Consider the following 14,666-nt stretch of genomic DNA (forward strand, 5'->3'; position numbering starts at 1 on the left):
CACCTGGTCTCTGGCACAATATCCATTGTCTCATTCATGGCTCTCAGCCATGCTACTTTGCCTGGCAGGGAGCATACAGAGAGGTGTTTCTGGCACACCATCTGTAAGTTGAGGACAACTAGCAGCAGCAGCCTCTCTCTCCCCAAGTCACTCTCTGCGTCTGAGCCCTGCTTAATGTGACCTATCTGCCAGAATTGGGAAGCCAACCAAGCTGGACTAGAAGAAGTGGGTTTCTAGCCCCACCCCTATGCCCAGTTAGCCAAACACTTCTATGTGGTATCTACATGTGGTGTCCGATTGGATTGGGGATAGCCAAATGTGGGGTGATGATCAGGTGGTATGGGCAGTGAAAGGATTCACCTGAGGCAGAACAAAGGCACTAGAAGTTTATTGAAAACACTGCAAGGCAGCAGCAGGTGGGACAGCAAAGAAGAGGCTCTCTGCCATGAGGCAATGGGAGGGGGTTGTTTTTAAAGGGGGATGGTGAGGAGGTATGGCCATATATGGAATTTTCCCTTTTTTGGTACTGTGCCTGGTTGTAAGGAGCCCACTGGTTAGTTAGGGCCTATGAATATTTTGAGCTGCGTTGCCTGATGGGCCTGTCTGTACTCAGCCACGTAGTTGCTATGGGCCCTTCATTCCATTGCTCAAGCCTGTTTGCCTTAAAGCAATCTCTACCTCAGGGTTAGATGTCAAAAGCAGGGGAACACTGACACACTCATGCTGATCTCTTATCCTCCCTCTTTCTCCATGAAATTTATTTTTTTACCTCTCCAGTTCCTATTCTGTCTTTGGGTCTTAGCTTCAGGATCAGGGAGGACTTTCCTGGCCTTTCAGATCACATTGTCTATAAATTTCACAAGGGCAGGAACTGTTTTGTTCTTTTCTGATCCCTAGTGTGTTACACAGTGCTTGGCACACAGTGCCAGAACAAAGAATAGAAACGCAATAAAAATGTGCTGAATAAATATTATTTATCTGTCTTTACCTGTAATATACCTTAAGATCAGGGGGCCAGGGGTGATATATTACAAACCCTTGATAATTCCCTTATCATGCAGAGCTTTGGAGTCAATTCCTGGCCCTACTCTTCATTCATTCAACAAAAACTTTTTTTAAAAGATTATTTATTTATTATTGAGAGAGAGAGAGAGAGAATGCAGGTGTGTGTCTAGGGTGGGGGAGCATAGGGAGAGGGGGAAAGAGAATCTCAAGCAGATTCCTTGCTGTGCAGAGCCTGAGGACAGGTTCCATCCCACCACTGTGAGATCAGGACCCGAGTGGAAATCAAGAGTAGGAGGCTCAATCGATTGTGCCACCTAGGTGCCCCCAACAAATGCTTTTTGAGTGTACCCTGTGCAGTGTACGGGGCTTGCTGTTGGAGATAAAGGAGTAAATTCTTTAAAACATTTTTATTAGACATTGAATACATCCCAAAATTTGATAACATTTGTAAAGCATACAAAGTTATACAGTGAACTCTCTCTAACCCTACTACTCAGCTCCAGTGGTTAATCTTTTTTTTTTTTTAAGATTTTATTTGTCATAGAGAGAGAGCATGGGATGCACAAGCAGGAGAAGCAACATGCAGAGGGGGAAGCAGACTCCCCTCTGAGCCCTATGTGGGGCTCCATGTGGGGCTTGATTGTAAGACTCTGGGATCACCAGCTGAGCCAAAGGCAGATACTTAACTGGCTGAGCCACCCAGGCATTCTGGTAAATCTTTACATAGTGAGTTGAACAGAGTGAAGGGTGACAGAAACAGATCACTGGAGAGCTACAGTAGTAGCTGTATTGTAGGAAGAAAGAAAGGAAAAGGTGGGCTCAAAAGATACTTAGGAGCAGGGCGCCTGGGTGGCTCAGTTGGTTAAACATCTGCTTTCGGCTCAGGTCATGATCCCAGGGTTTTCAGATGGAGTCCTGAGCAAGCTCCCTGCTCAGCAGGAGTCTGCTTCTCCCTCTGTCCCTCCCTGGCTCATTCATTCTCAATCTCTCTCTCTCTCTCAAAAATAAATAAAAATCTTAAAAATATATATATACTTAGGAGGTAAATTGGATATGATGGATTGCCATTCACTAGTTGTATAAACTAGTTAAGTCCCAACCTTTCGGAGCCTCAATTTCTGCATCTGTATAACAGGTTAGTAATAACTATTGTTTTATGTATCCCTAGCACCTAACACAAAGCTTGGCTCAAGATGATAAACACACAAATTTTAACTACTGTTGTTATTACTGTAGAAGCTTCATATTTGCCGGCAGAATGAATATTCTGTCAAACTTGAGGCTGGAACTCGCCATTTCTACTGAGGAAATGATAAAGAACGGTGCCTTTGCCAGACCGGACAGCCATACTCCCCAGGCAGTGCGGCAGCACAGGCCGGGATCAGAGTCTGGGCCACCGCCAACCCCAGCTCCAGCCTGGCGCGCGCCCCAGCACCGGCTGGAGCCCTGGCCCCGCCCACATCCCTGCAAGTCCCGCCCCTGGGGCCGCGCGCGCCACCGCCGCCGCCGCGCGCGTCCCGCCCCGCCCCTGCTGCTGACGTGCGGGGCCGAAAGGGACGGGCGGGCTCTGCCGAGTCGAGTGCTTCCGCGGGCTCCGGGGTCGCTGGGGCCTCGTGGTGGGGCGGCTCCGCGGGGCTTCGCCCGCTCCCGCACCTCCCTCGTGACCTCTTGCCGCGCCCAGCGGGCCCTGCGCTTCGGCTGGAGACCGGAGAAGAGGTGAGTGTTGGCGGGAGCGGGATCGGACGGGCCGGGCGCGCGCTCCGCTCTCCCGGGCATTGTCTGGGCGGGGGCGGCGCGGGCACGTGCGCTCCCCTCCCCCACCCTGCCGGCCGCGCGGCCCCGGCGGAGCAGAGGGAGGGAGCCGGTGATTGCAGAGAGCAGAGGACCGGGAGGGGGAGGCTGGTTCCGGGGTGAGTGTGTCTGTAGGGGGAGTCTCTGAAGCGGGAGCCTGGAATCTGGGTGTGTTGGAGGGTCCTTCTAAGGGGCGCAGCGCTCCCTGAGGGGATGGGGGGGTCCCTTGAACCCCAATGGCTGGAGCTGTCAGGATGTTAAGCTTGGTGGCCTGGGATGGGATTGGAGACGAGATTTGGCACCAACACAGGCAAGTTGTGGGTTTACTGACAAGAACCGTGGAATCTTCCTCCAACCTGTCGCCATCCTTACTGTCCTCCTCCCTCGCGAAGGATGAGTGGGATTTAGAAAGGTTGGAGGATATTCCAGGGTTATGCCGGAGTTAAAGCCCCAGAGGTGTGACACGGTGCGGGGTTAGAGTAGAAAGCTTGGGAAAGTGAGTACTTGGAAGAAAGGCTGGTTTGGTGGGTTGTGGCCAGATTGCAGTAGACAGTGAATGAGGTTTATATCGTAACCTTTTTTTCTATCATGAGTGTAATTAGGTTAAAAAATAGAAGGTAAAAGAGGAAAATAACATAATCTCACAGCTCTTGACACCTCATTTTTAGATTGTTTATATGTGTTGGCTAGAATTTTCATCAACGCTTATAATAGTTACAGAGTTTACCTACAATTTTCATTCTCTTTTCTCCTTAGGGTGTAAAAATGCGATGTAATATACAGTATTCAGCAATATCCTTTCTTCTTAATAAGCAAGTAGCATGTATTCATCATAGAAAAATTAAAAAATATAGACAAGCAAAATAAGGAGGAGTATTCATAGTTTTACTGCCTGGAGAAATTGTGTGTTTTTGGTGTGTATGTTCTTTCAAATATAGGAGCAGCTAATGTTCTGATTAGGAATTTAGTTTTCACAGGAATCCTTTGAAGGTTTTAAGAAGGCAGGTAGCATAATCTGACTGCTCTGTGGAGGAAGAGGGCAAGAGTGGGAGCTGGGAGATCAGTTAGGATGCTGTTTGCAGTACCGTGGGCTAGGTCCATGGCAGCAGAGATGAAGCACAAAGATTTAAAAATACTTTGGAGGTACAATGAACAAGACTTGGGAGTGAGTTAGTGAGGGGATGGGAGCATTCTTTGCCTTTTTTAAAAAAATACATATATATATATATATTTAATGATTTATTTATTTTAGAGAAAGAGAGACTGAGTGAGCAGAGGGGGGTGCAGAGGGAGAGAGAGAGAGAGAATCTCCAGCAGACTCCTTCCAGCAGACTCCTGCTGAGCGAAGAGCTGAAGTGGGGCTCCATCTCATGGCCCTGAGATCATGACCTGAGCTGAAATCAAGAGTTGGATGTTTAACCAACTCAGCCACTCAGGCACCCTTTAATATATTTTTTAAAATTAAGCTTTGTGTCTAACATGGGGCTCGAACTCACGACCCTGTGATCAGAAGTTTCATGTTTTATTGACTGAGCTGGCCAGATGCCCTGAGAATTCTTTGCATTTTGGTATTTGTTTTGAGCTACTATGAATAGATTTTGACATTTACTGAGATGAAAAAGAAAGGAAGAGAAATTTGAGGTGGGAAAAATTAGTTCTTTTTGGATATATTAAATGTGAGATGCCTATCAGTTATGAAATTGGTATATTGAGGAGGCAGTTGGATGTACAGGTTTGGAACTCATGGAAGAGATAGCCAAGACCTGTTAGATAAAAATTTGGAGTTCATTACATATCGAAAGGTATGGGACTGTATGAGATCATCAAGGGAAAAAGTATAGATAGAGAGGTGAAAATTGGTGCTTTGAGGTCAGTACTGGAAGAAGATTGAACATAGGACAGCAGAAACAGCCAGTTGAGGTAGGGAAAAAAACCAGAAGACTGGTGTCATGGAAGCCAAGAAAAATAAGTTCATAGAGGATAGAGAATTGGCCCATCCATGCTTCTGAGAAGTCTGGTGAGATACTCAGTTGGATTTGGAGGTTGTTAGTTTTGTCATTGTATTACTATTATTTTTGAAGATTTTAAAATTTTTAAGTAATCTCTACTCCCAGCGTGGGGCTTGAACTCACAACCCAGGGATCAAGAGTCACACCCACCATCAGCTGAGCCAGCCAGGCACCCCTGGTTTTTGGTAGTATCCAGAGTTCTAGAAGTGGGAGGTGGAAACCAGATTGGAATGATTGATTGGGGCTTGAGGAAGTGAAGATAATGAGTGCAGATTAGAAAAACCTAGACCTTTTTTTGAGATGCCTTATTTCCATTTGCTCTAAAACTAATTTGGTAGGATAAAAAATGGTGTCTTGTTTAATTTTTCATTCCTTGATTACTAGTGTGTTTGAACACTTTTTCCACATATATTGGCCATTGGTAAATTTCTCTTTCACTCCTGTATATATCTTCTTGTGTTTATCACTTCTGAGAATTGATTGTCAAGAGTTCTTTTAGATATTGAAAACATGTAGTTTGACATAGAACTTGTAGAATTTCCCCCCTTAAGTATTTTTCTGTTCTGGGAATAAATGAGGTTATTACATATGCATGGTTAATAACGGAAAAGCCATATTTAACAATAGCTCCTACATATGCTTCCCCCCCATTATAGTAGGATACACATAAAATTTACTGCCTTAACCATTTTTAAGTGTGCAGTTCAGTGGTCTTAGATACATTTGTAACAGTGTGCAACCATACCACCATCCATCTACATCACTCTTTTCATCTTATAAAACTGAAAATCTATACCCATTAAACAGTAACTCCCTATTCCCCCTTTCTCCTAGTCCTTGGCAGCCACCATTCTGTCTCTGTGACTGATTTTGACTATATTAAGTATCACATATAAAGAGAATCACACAGTATTTGTGTTTTTCTGACAGGCTTACTTCACTTAGTATAATATTTTCAAGGTTCACCCATGTTGCAGCATGTGTCAGAACTTTCTTTAAAAAAATTTTTTTTTAAAAGTTTTTATTTTAATCCCAGTTAGTTAACATACAGTGTTTTATTAGTTTCAGGGGAATGATATAGTGATTCAACACTTCTGTAAATTATTACCCTGTGCTCATCACAAGTGCACTTACCTGTTTCACCCATCCCCCGCACCTCCCCTCTGGTAGGTATCAGTTTGTTCTCTGTAATTAAGAGTCTGTTTCTTGGTTTGTCTCTTTTCCTCTTTGCTCATTTGTTTCTTAAATTCTATGTATGAGTGAAATCATATGGTATTTGTCTTTTTCTGACTGACTGATTTCACTTATAGCATCATACTCTTTGGCTTCATCCATGTGGTTGCAAATGGCAAGATTTCATTCTTTTAAATGGATGAATAATATTCCATTGTGTATATATTCCACATCTTCTTTATCCATTCTTTAATTAGTGGACACTTGGGCTGCTTCTGTATCTTGGCAATTATAAATATTGCTGCTATAAACATAGGGGCACATGTATCCCTTTGAATTAGTGTTTCTGTATTCTTTGAGTAAAGAACTTTCCTTTCTAAGTCTGAATAATATTCCAGTGTATGTGTATGTATCACATTTGTTTACCCATTCATCTGTTGATGAACACTTGGGTTGTTTCCATCTTCTAACTATTGTGAATAATGCTGCCAAGAACATGGGTGTACAGGGGCGCCTAGGTGGCTCAGTGGGTTAAGCCTCTGCCTTCGGCTCAGGTCATGATCTCAGGGTCTCCCCCTCTCTCTCTGCCTGCCTCTCTGCCTACTTGTGATCTCTCTCTCTGTCAAATAAATAAATAAAATCTTAAAAAAAAAAAAAAAGAATATGGGTGTACAGATACCTCTTCAAGTCCCTGCTTTTAGTTCTTTCAGTATGTATGTACCCAGAAGTAGAATTCTTAGATCATACAGCAATTCTATTTTTAGTTTTTTGAGGAACTGCCACGCTGTCTTCCATAGTGGCTTGCACATATATTCCCAACATTGTACAAGGGTTCCACTTTCTTCACATCCTCGCCAATCCTTGTTTTCTGGTTCTTTCTTTCTTTCTTTTGATAGTCATCCTAATGGGGGTGAAGTGATAATCTCACTGTGGTTTTGATTTGTACTTCCCTAATATTAGTGATGTTGAGCATCTTTTCAAGTGCTTATTTGGTCATTTCTATATCATTGGAGAAGTGTTTATTTCAAATCTTTTGCCTACTTTGAGTCACGTTTTTTATTTATTTATATTTTATTTATTTCTGTTTCAGGAGTTCTCTCTATATATTCTGGATAGGAATCCCTTATTGGATATATGATCTGTAAACATTTTCTCCTTTGACTTGCCTTTTTACTCTGTCGATAGTGTCTTTGATGCACAAAATTGAAAAATTTTCATGAAATCCAATTTATTTTTTTATGACATGACTTTGGGGTCATATCTAAGAAATCTTTGCAAATCCAATGTTGTGAAGCTTTTAAGAGTTTTACTACTTTAAGTTTACATTTAATTCTTCGATCGTTTTGAGTTAATTTTTGAATATGTTGTTAGGTAAGCGTCCGACTTCATTCTTTTGCATATAGATATTCAATTTTTCTAGCGCCATTTGTTGAAAAGACTGTCCTTTCTCAATTGAATGGCCTTGGCACCCTTATAAAAAATCATTTGACCATAGATGCAAAGCCTTATTTCTGGGCTTTTTGTTCTGTTCCATTGGTCTGTATATTTCTCCTTATGGCAGTACCACACTGTTTTGGTTACTATAGCTTCTAGTACGTTGTGAGTCCTTCAGTTTTGTACTTTTTCAAGATTGTTTTTGTCAGGGTCCCTTGATACTCCGTATGAATTTTGGAATGGGTTTTTCTATTTCTATCAAAAAATGTCATTGGGATTGTGATAGGGATTGTATCAGATTTATGGATGGCTTTGGGTAGTACTAACTTTTAAACAATATTTTCCAGTCTGTAAACATAAGATGTGTTTCCATTTAGTTATGTTGGTTTTAATTTCTTTCTGCAATGTTTTGTAGTTTTTGTTGTATAAGTCTTTCACCTCTTCGGCTAAGTTAATTCCTAAGTACAATTGACCCTTGAACCACATGGGTTTGAATTGTGTGTATCCATTTATATGTGGAGTTTTTTTGATACAGTGCTATAAATGTGTTTTTCTCTTCATGATTTTCTTAATATTTTTCTAGCTTATTTTATTGTAAGAATACATATAGCATACAAAATATTTGTTAATTGTTTATGTTGTTGGTAAAGCTTCTGGTCAATAGTAGGCTATTAGTAGTTAAATTTTGGGGGAGTCAGAAGTTATACATAGATTTTTGACTGAATGGGCATTGGTGCCCCCAATCCCTCCATTGTTGGGAGGTCAACTATGTTTTATTCATTTTGGTGCTATTATAAATGGACTTAGTTTTGTAATTTCCTTTTCAGATTTTTCACTGTGTTTAGAAATGGAGCAGAATTTTGTGTGTTGACTAAGTATCCTGCTACTTGGCTGACTTCATTTATTCTAAAAGGGTTTTTTTGTGGAATTTTTAGGGTTTTCCACATATAAGATCATATCCTTCCATATTAAAATGCCTTTATTTCATTCATTGGATACACTATAATTTGCTGTAGACTGCTTCCAGTCTTGTATTAGAAAGTATACAGGAAGAGGAGAACTGACATTTAAATTATAGATCTGTGAGTGTAGTCCACATATGACAGTAAATTAAGAGCAGTTTCTTAGGATAGAGTCTCAGAAAGAGGATTCTCATTTAACCAGACATTTTTGTGTGAATTTTTATTGCCAATCCTTAAATTCACTCCCATCTTCCTGCCTTTAATTCTGCTCCCTCTTTTATCCTGTTTCTCTATTGCTGCAGAATAGACGGTAAGGTCAGTGCTTTTTCCCTCATAGAAAACAAGACTTAGGAAGCAAATTGTTTCTATAACATCTGTTTTGTAAGTTAGAAAAAAAGTTTTTAAAGACTGCAGTGTACTTCATGGATGAGTTGGAATTTGATTTGATTCTTAAAAGATGAATAGCATTTCAGTAAGCAAGAGAGAAGATAGAGGTGAAATATGAATCCATTGAAAAGTAATTGTGTTCAGGCATGTGAGCTTTGATGACTGCAGACAAAGAGAGGTAGAACTTGTTGTCTAGCCAAGGCTGAAGAATGAGCTATAAGAATGGTGTGTGTGGGGAGACCTGTTATGTGTTGGTAGTAAAGGCTGAAGGTAAGGAGAATGCTAAAGGGGGCTTCAGCTTGATTTATATGTTTTTTCGTTTAGTTAATGGATACATTGGTGATTGTTATCTATTTTGTTTCTTAAAAATTAATTTGGGTGGTGTAGTGGGTTAAGCATCTGACTCTTGGTTTTGGCTCAGGTCATGATCTCAGGGTCCTGGGATCCAGCCATGCATGGGGCTCCATGATTAGCATGGAGACTGAGATCCCTCTCCCTCTACCCCTACCACTTGTGCTGTCTCTCTCTCTGTCTAAAATAAAGAAATAAAATCTTAAAAAAATTAGTTTGAGAGCATGTGTACCTTAAAAAAAAAAAAGGATTTATGTATTTATTAGAGTACAAGAGCATGGGTGCATGTGTGAGCAGTGGAGAGATGGAGGGGGAGAGAGAAACCCAAGCTGACTCCGTGCTGAGTGTGGAGCCTGATGGAAGGCTCCATCCCAAGACCTGGAGATCACAATCTCAGCAGAAACCTAGAGTCAGACGCCCAACTGACTGTTTCACCCAGGTGCCCCTAGCGTATGCATGCTTTTTGCTTTTTTTTTTTTTTTTTAAGATTTATTGAGGCACCTGGTGGCTCAGTTGTTTAAGTGTCTGCCTTTAGCTCAGGTCATGACCCCGGAGTCCCAGGATTGAGCCCCATGTCGGGCTCCCTGCTCAGCAGAGAGCCGCTTCTACCCCTGCTCTTCACCCTGCTTGTGCTCGTGCTTTCTCTCAAATAAATAAAATCTTTTTTTTTTTTTTTTAGATTTTATTTATTTATTTGACAGAGAGATCACAAGTAGATGGAGAGGCAGAGAGAGAGAGAGGGAAGCAGGCTCCCTGCTGAGCAGAGAGCCTGATGCGGGACTCGATCCCAGGACCCTGAGATCATGACCTGAGCCGAAGGCAGCGGCTTAACCCACTGAGCCACCCAGGCACCCCAATAAAATCTTTTTAAAAAATTATTTTAAAGAGAGAGCATGTGATCACAAGTTCAGGGACAAGGCAGAAGGAGAGGGAGAGAGTCTCAAACAAGACTCTGTGTTGAGTGTGGACCTGTGGTGGGGCCTCATCTCATGACCTTGCGATCACCATCCCACCTGAAACCAAGAGTTGGACACTTAACCACCTGTGCCACCTAGGCACTCCGAGAGTGTGTATACTTTTTATAATTGAGATAAAATTCATGTAATATAAATTCATCATTTTAAAATGTATAATTCAATGTTTTTTAGTGTATTTACAAGATTATGCAACCATTTCTACCATCTAATTCCAAAAGATTTCCATCATCTGAGAAAGAAACCCCATACCTATCAGCGGTCAGTTCTGGTTCCCCCTTCTCCCCTGGCATCCACTGTTTGTGTCTATGGTTTTGCCTGTTTCTATACATTTCATGTAAACAGGATCATATAACATGTGGCCTTTAGTATCTGGCTTCTTTCACTTAGTATGCTGTATTGAGGTGTAGCATGTATCAGTAACTAATTATTTTTTTTTTTAAAGATTTTATTTATTTATTTTGGGGCGCCTGGGTGGCTCAGTGGGTTAAAGCCTCTGCTTTTGACTCAGGTCATGATCTCAGGGTCCTGGGATCGAGCCCCACGTCGGGCTCTCTGCTCAGTGGGGAGCCTGCTTCCCTCCTCTCTCTGCCTGTCTCTCTGCCTACTTGTGATTTCTCTCTGTCAAATAAATAAATTCTTTAAAAAAAAAAAAGAAAAAGAGAAAAAAAAAGATTTTATTTATTTATTTGACAGACAGAGATCACAAGTAGGCAGAGAGGCAGGCAGGGAGAGAGGAGGAAGCAGGGTCCCCGCTGAGCAGAGAGCCCGATGTGGGGCTTGATCCCAGGACCCAGGAATCATGACCCTAGCCGAAGGCAGAGGCTTTAATCCACTGAGCCACCCAGGCCCCCCACAGTACCTAATTATTTTTATTGCTTAATAATATTCTGTACGGGGGCACCTGGGTGGCTCAGATGGTTGGGCGTCTGCCTTTAGCTCAGGTCATGATCTCTGGTCCTGGGATTGACCCCCATATCAGGCTCCTGGCTGCTTCTCCCTCCCCCTCTGCCTCTCCCCCTGCTTATGCTCTCTCTCAAATGAATAAATAAAATCTTAAAAAAATAAATTCTGTATGAACATACCACATTTTGTCTTGTCATCAGTTGGTAGATATTTGGGGTGTTCATACTTTTTCAGTATTGTGAATAATGCTGTTATGAACATTTACATGTAAGTTTTTATGCATACATGTCTTTTCAGTTCTCTAGGATATATACCTAGGAATGGAATTGCTAGGTCATATAGTAAATCTGTTTAACTTTTTTTTTTAAAGTTTGGTTTTTTGGGTTTTTTTAGTAATCTCTACTCCCAACATGGTGCTCAAATTCACAACCCTGATAACAAGAGTCACAAGCTCTTCCTGCTGAGCCAGGCAGGCACCCCGATTCTGCTTTACATTTTAAGGAGCTGCCAGACTTTTCCACAGCAACTGCACCATTTTTACACTTTCATGAACAATGTATGAGGTTTCCCATTGTGTAGTCTTCATATTTTTTTGGCAGAATATTGAGTACTTGTGTGTGTCTGTGTGTATGTGTGTTGTTTTTAAAGATTTTAGTTGTTTATTAGAAAGCCCCAGTGTGCTGGGAAAAGGGGGAGAATAGCAGAAGGGGAGGGAGAGGGAAAAGACAGAGGAGGAGTGAGAGAATCTCCAGCAAACTCCATGGTGAGCGCAGAGCCAGTGCTGGGCTGGATCACAGGACCTTGATCTCACTACCACTACCAGAGCTGAAACCAAGAGTTGGGTGCTCAGCTGCTGAGCCACCCAGGTACCCCAGTTGTGTGTGTTTTTATAATTTTTTTAAAAGATTTTATTTGTTTGAGAGAGAGAAAGAGCAGAAGCAGGGGAAGCAGCAGGCAGAGAGAGGGAGAGAAGCAGGTTGTCCGCTGAGTAGGGAGCCAGAGGCGGGACTTGATTTCAGGACTCTGGGATCATGACCTGAGCCAAGCACACGCTTAACGACTGAGCCACCCAGGCACCCTGTGTATGTTTTTACATATGTCATTGAAGTACGTTTGGCATCCACAAACTGCACAGTGTGCGATTTGGGAAGTTTCAACAAATTTATACACCTATGAAACCATCACCACAATCAAGATAGTAAACATATGTATCATCCCATAAATTTTTCTTATGCCCTTTAATGATCCCTCTCCCCTCTTCCTGTCATTGTCCCTTCCCCTGGCAACCAGTGATGAGCTTTCTGTCACTGTAGACGAGTTTGCTTTTTATATAAGTGGAATGACTCTAGTATGTACTTTTTCTTAAACTGGCTTCTTTGACTCAGAGTCATTTTGAGATTAACTCATGTTGCTCCATGTATTAGTTCATTCCTTTTTATTGGTGAATAATACTCTGTTGTACAGATATATCACAATTTGTTTATCCATTCACCTGTTAATGGACATTTGGATTGTTTCCAGTTTTTGACTCCTGTAAATAAAGCTGTGAACATGTGCTTGCAAGTTTTTGTATGGTCATAGGCTTTTATTTCTCTTGGGTAAGTATCTAGGAGTGGAATGGCTGGGTCATGTGGTAGAGTATCCTTTATAAGAAACTGCCAAACTGTTTTCCAAAGTGGTACCCAAGGTGGTTGTAGCACTTCACATTTCCAACAGCAACGTATGAATGTTCCAGTTGGTACACGCCCTCTGGCTGTGTTCTTTTGAACATTTAGTGGAGAAGAAAACAGACATAAAGACCTCTTTATAGGAATCCCCTGCTTTCTGAAAGTTCACGTTATGCTGCTTTGGTTTTACAAAGAAAGATGGTCATAGCTTTTTTCACAAAAGCAGAAATCCTCTTCTGATTTCTTCCAGTTGGGGAAAACCAGTACTGATGTAGGTTTTTGAAAAAGTGAGGTAGTATAATGTGAACTTTCATAAAGCAGGGGATACACATTTCAGTTTAGGCAAGGTTTCATAGGAGTGCTGCACTTCCATAGCAGGGTAAAACTGTAATCCATCTCACAGATTAGTCTTTTTGGCATTTTCCTCCCTAAAGTAATGCATGAACAGGTTTGGAAAGTTCAAATGTTGTAGTTCAGGAATAACATAAGCAAAATCACTACCCTGGGCAGGGGCAACTATTGTTAATCATTTTTTTTTTAAAGATTTTATTTATTTATTTGACAGACAGAGATCACAAGCAGGCAGAGAGGCAGGCAGAGAGAGAGAGGAAGGGAAGCAGGCTCCCTGCTGAGCAGAGAGCCTGATGCGGGGCTCGATCCCAGGACCCTGAGATCATGACCTGAGCTGAAGGCAGAGGCTTAACCCACTGAGCCACCCAGGCGCCCCTATTGTTAATCATTTTTTAATATTTTCTTCTGTGAAAACCTACACAGACATGTATCAGCATTTTTAAAAAATCTTTTTTCTTCCCTAGTTCACACAGAAGGGATCAAAACATACATATTATTCTGAACCTTGCTTTTTTTCATTTCACAGTCTATTTTTTGAGTTTCTTCCGTATTGGCACCTTCTTCCTCATGGCTGCGTTTCAGTCTTACAGTCAATGTTGCTTTAAGAAAACATGAATTTGCTCCAATGCAATTAAAACATCAGGGAACTATTTGAGTATAATGTGAATTTCACATTTGATTGTGTGATTTCTTCTGCAAGACATGCTAGGTGAATTCAGAAAACTGTACTTTGCTGAAGGGACTCCACAGCTGTATGCAGGCACACGCCTTGCAGATATCTTCTTGTGACTTCACCTTACTTCTCTGTTGTGAGCCACATCTGGTGCTGCAACTTTCTGTTGATTTCAGATTACCTCGTTCTGCCACTTCACAGTAATGCACAAGCCGTAACCTTTCAGTGCCCACTTCCACAAGCAAACTTGAGGCCTTTTTCAGGATGAAGTACCATATTTATTGTAGCGTTTATGTATTTTGCAACCCTTTAATGTGTAAAACTATGCTACTGGTTTTATTAGATTCCCTTTTTTATGTCGCTCATGGCATTTATTTTTTTAAGATTTTATTTATTTGACAGAGAGAGATCACAAGTAGACAGAGAGGCAGGCAGAGAGAGAGAGAGAGAGAGGGAAGCAGGCTCCCTGCTGAGCAGAGAGCCCGATGCGGGACTCGATCCCAGGACCCTGAGATCATGACCTGAGCTGAAGGCAGCGGCCTAACCCACTGAGCCACCCAGGCGCCCCGCTCTTGGCATTTTTGAATGTTGTGTCCTTAACTCCATTTTCCCCTTGCTTTGTGGTTTTTATTATACAGTTTTATGGTGATTTTTAGTAATGTGTATGTCACATTGTAATGGAACTGATTTATTCCATAGTATGAATGTACATCATTTCTTTAAGTTTTTATTTTTTTATTTTTTAGATTTTATTATTTGAGAGGAAGAACAAACAATCATTAAGGAGGGGCAGAGAGAGAGAGAGAAGCAGACTCCTCACTGAGCAGTTAGCCTGATACGGGGCTGGGTCCTAGGACCTGGAGGTCGTGACCTGAGCTGAAGGCAGACACTTAACTGACTGAGCCACCTGGGTGCCCCTCTTTGTTTAAGTTTTATTTTTAAAACATCATATATACTAAATAGCATATATAAGCAAGTCTTTT

At 41.7% G+C, this 14,666-nt stretch overlaps 1 protein-coding gene across 2 annotated transcripts in view; it reads left to right on the forward strand.

Moving 5' to 3' along the window:
* Window positions 1-2,531: 2,531 nt before the first annotated feature.
* Window positions 2,532-14,666, forward strand: part of YEATS2 (YEATS domain containing 2) — a 123,887-nt gene continuing 111,752 nt past the window's right edge. Inside the window, exon 1 of one of the 2 annotated variants that reach the window (XM_047731653.1) lies at window positions 2,532-2,721. The gene's annotated coding sequence lies outside the window, so the exon portion shown is untranslated. Of the gene's footprint in view, window positions 2,722-2,808; window positions 2,916-14,666 lie in introns of those variants that run through there. The other variant, XM_047731659.1, reaches the window with a different exon arrangement.

The sequence above is a fragment of the Lutra lutra genome, chromosome 1 (genome assembly GCF_902655055.1).
Source record: "Lutra lutra chromosome 1, mLutLut1.2, whole genome shotgun sequence".
NCBI classification, from domain to species: Eukaryota; Metazoa; Chordata; class Mammalia; order Carnivora; family Mustelidae; genus Lutra; species Lutra lutra.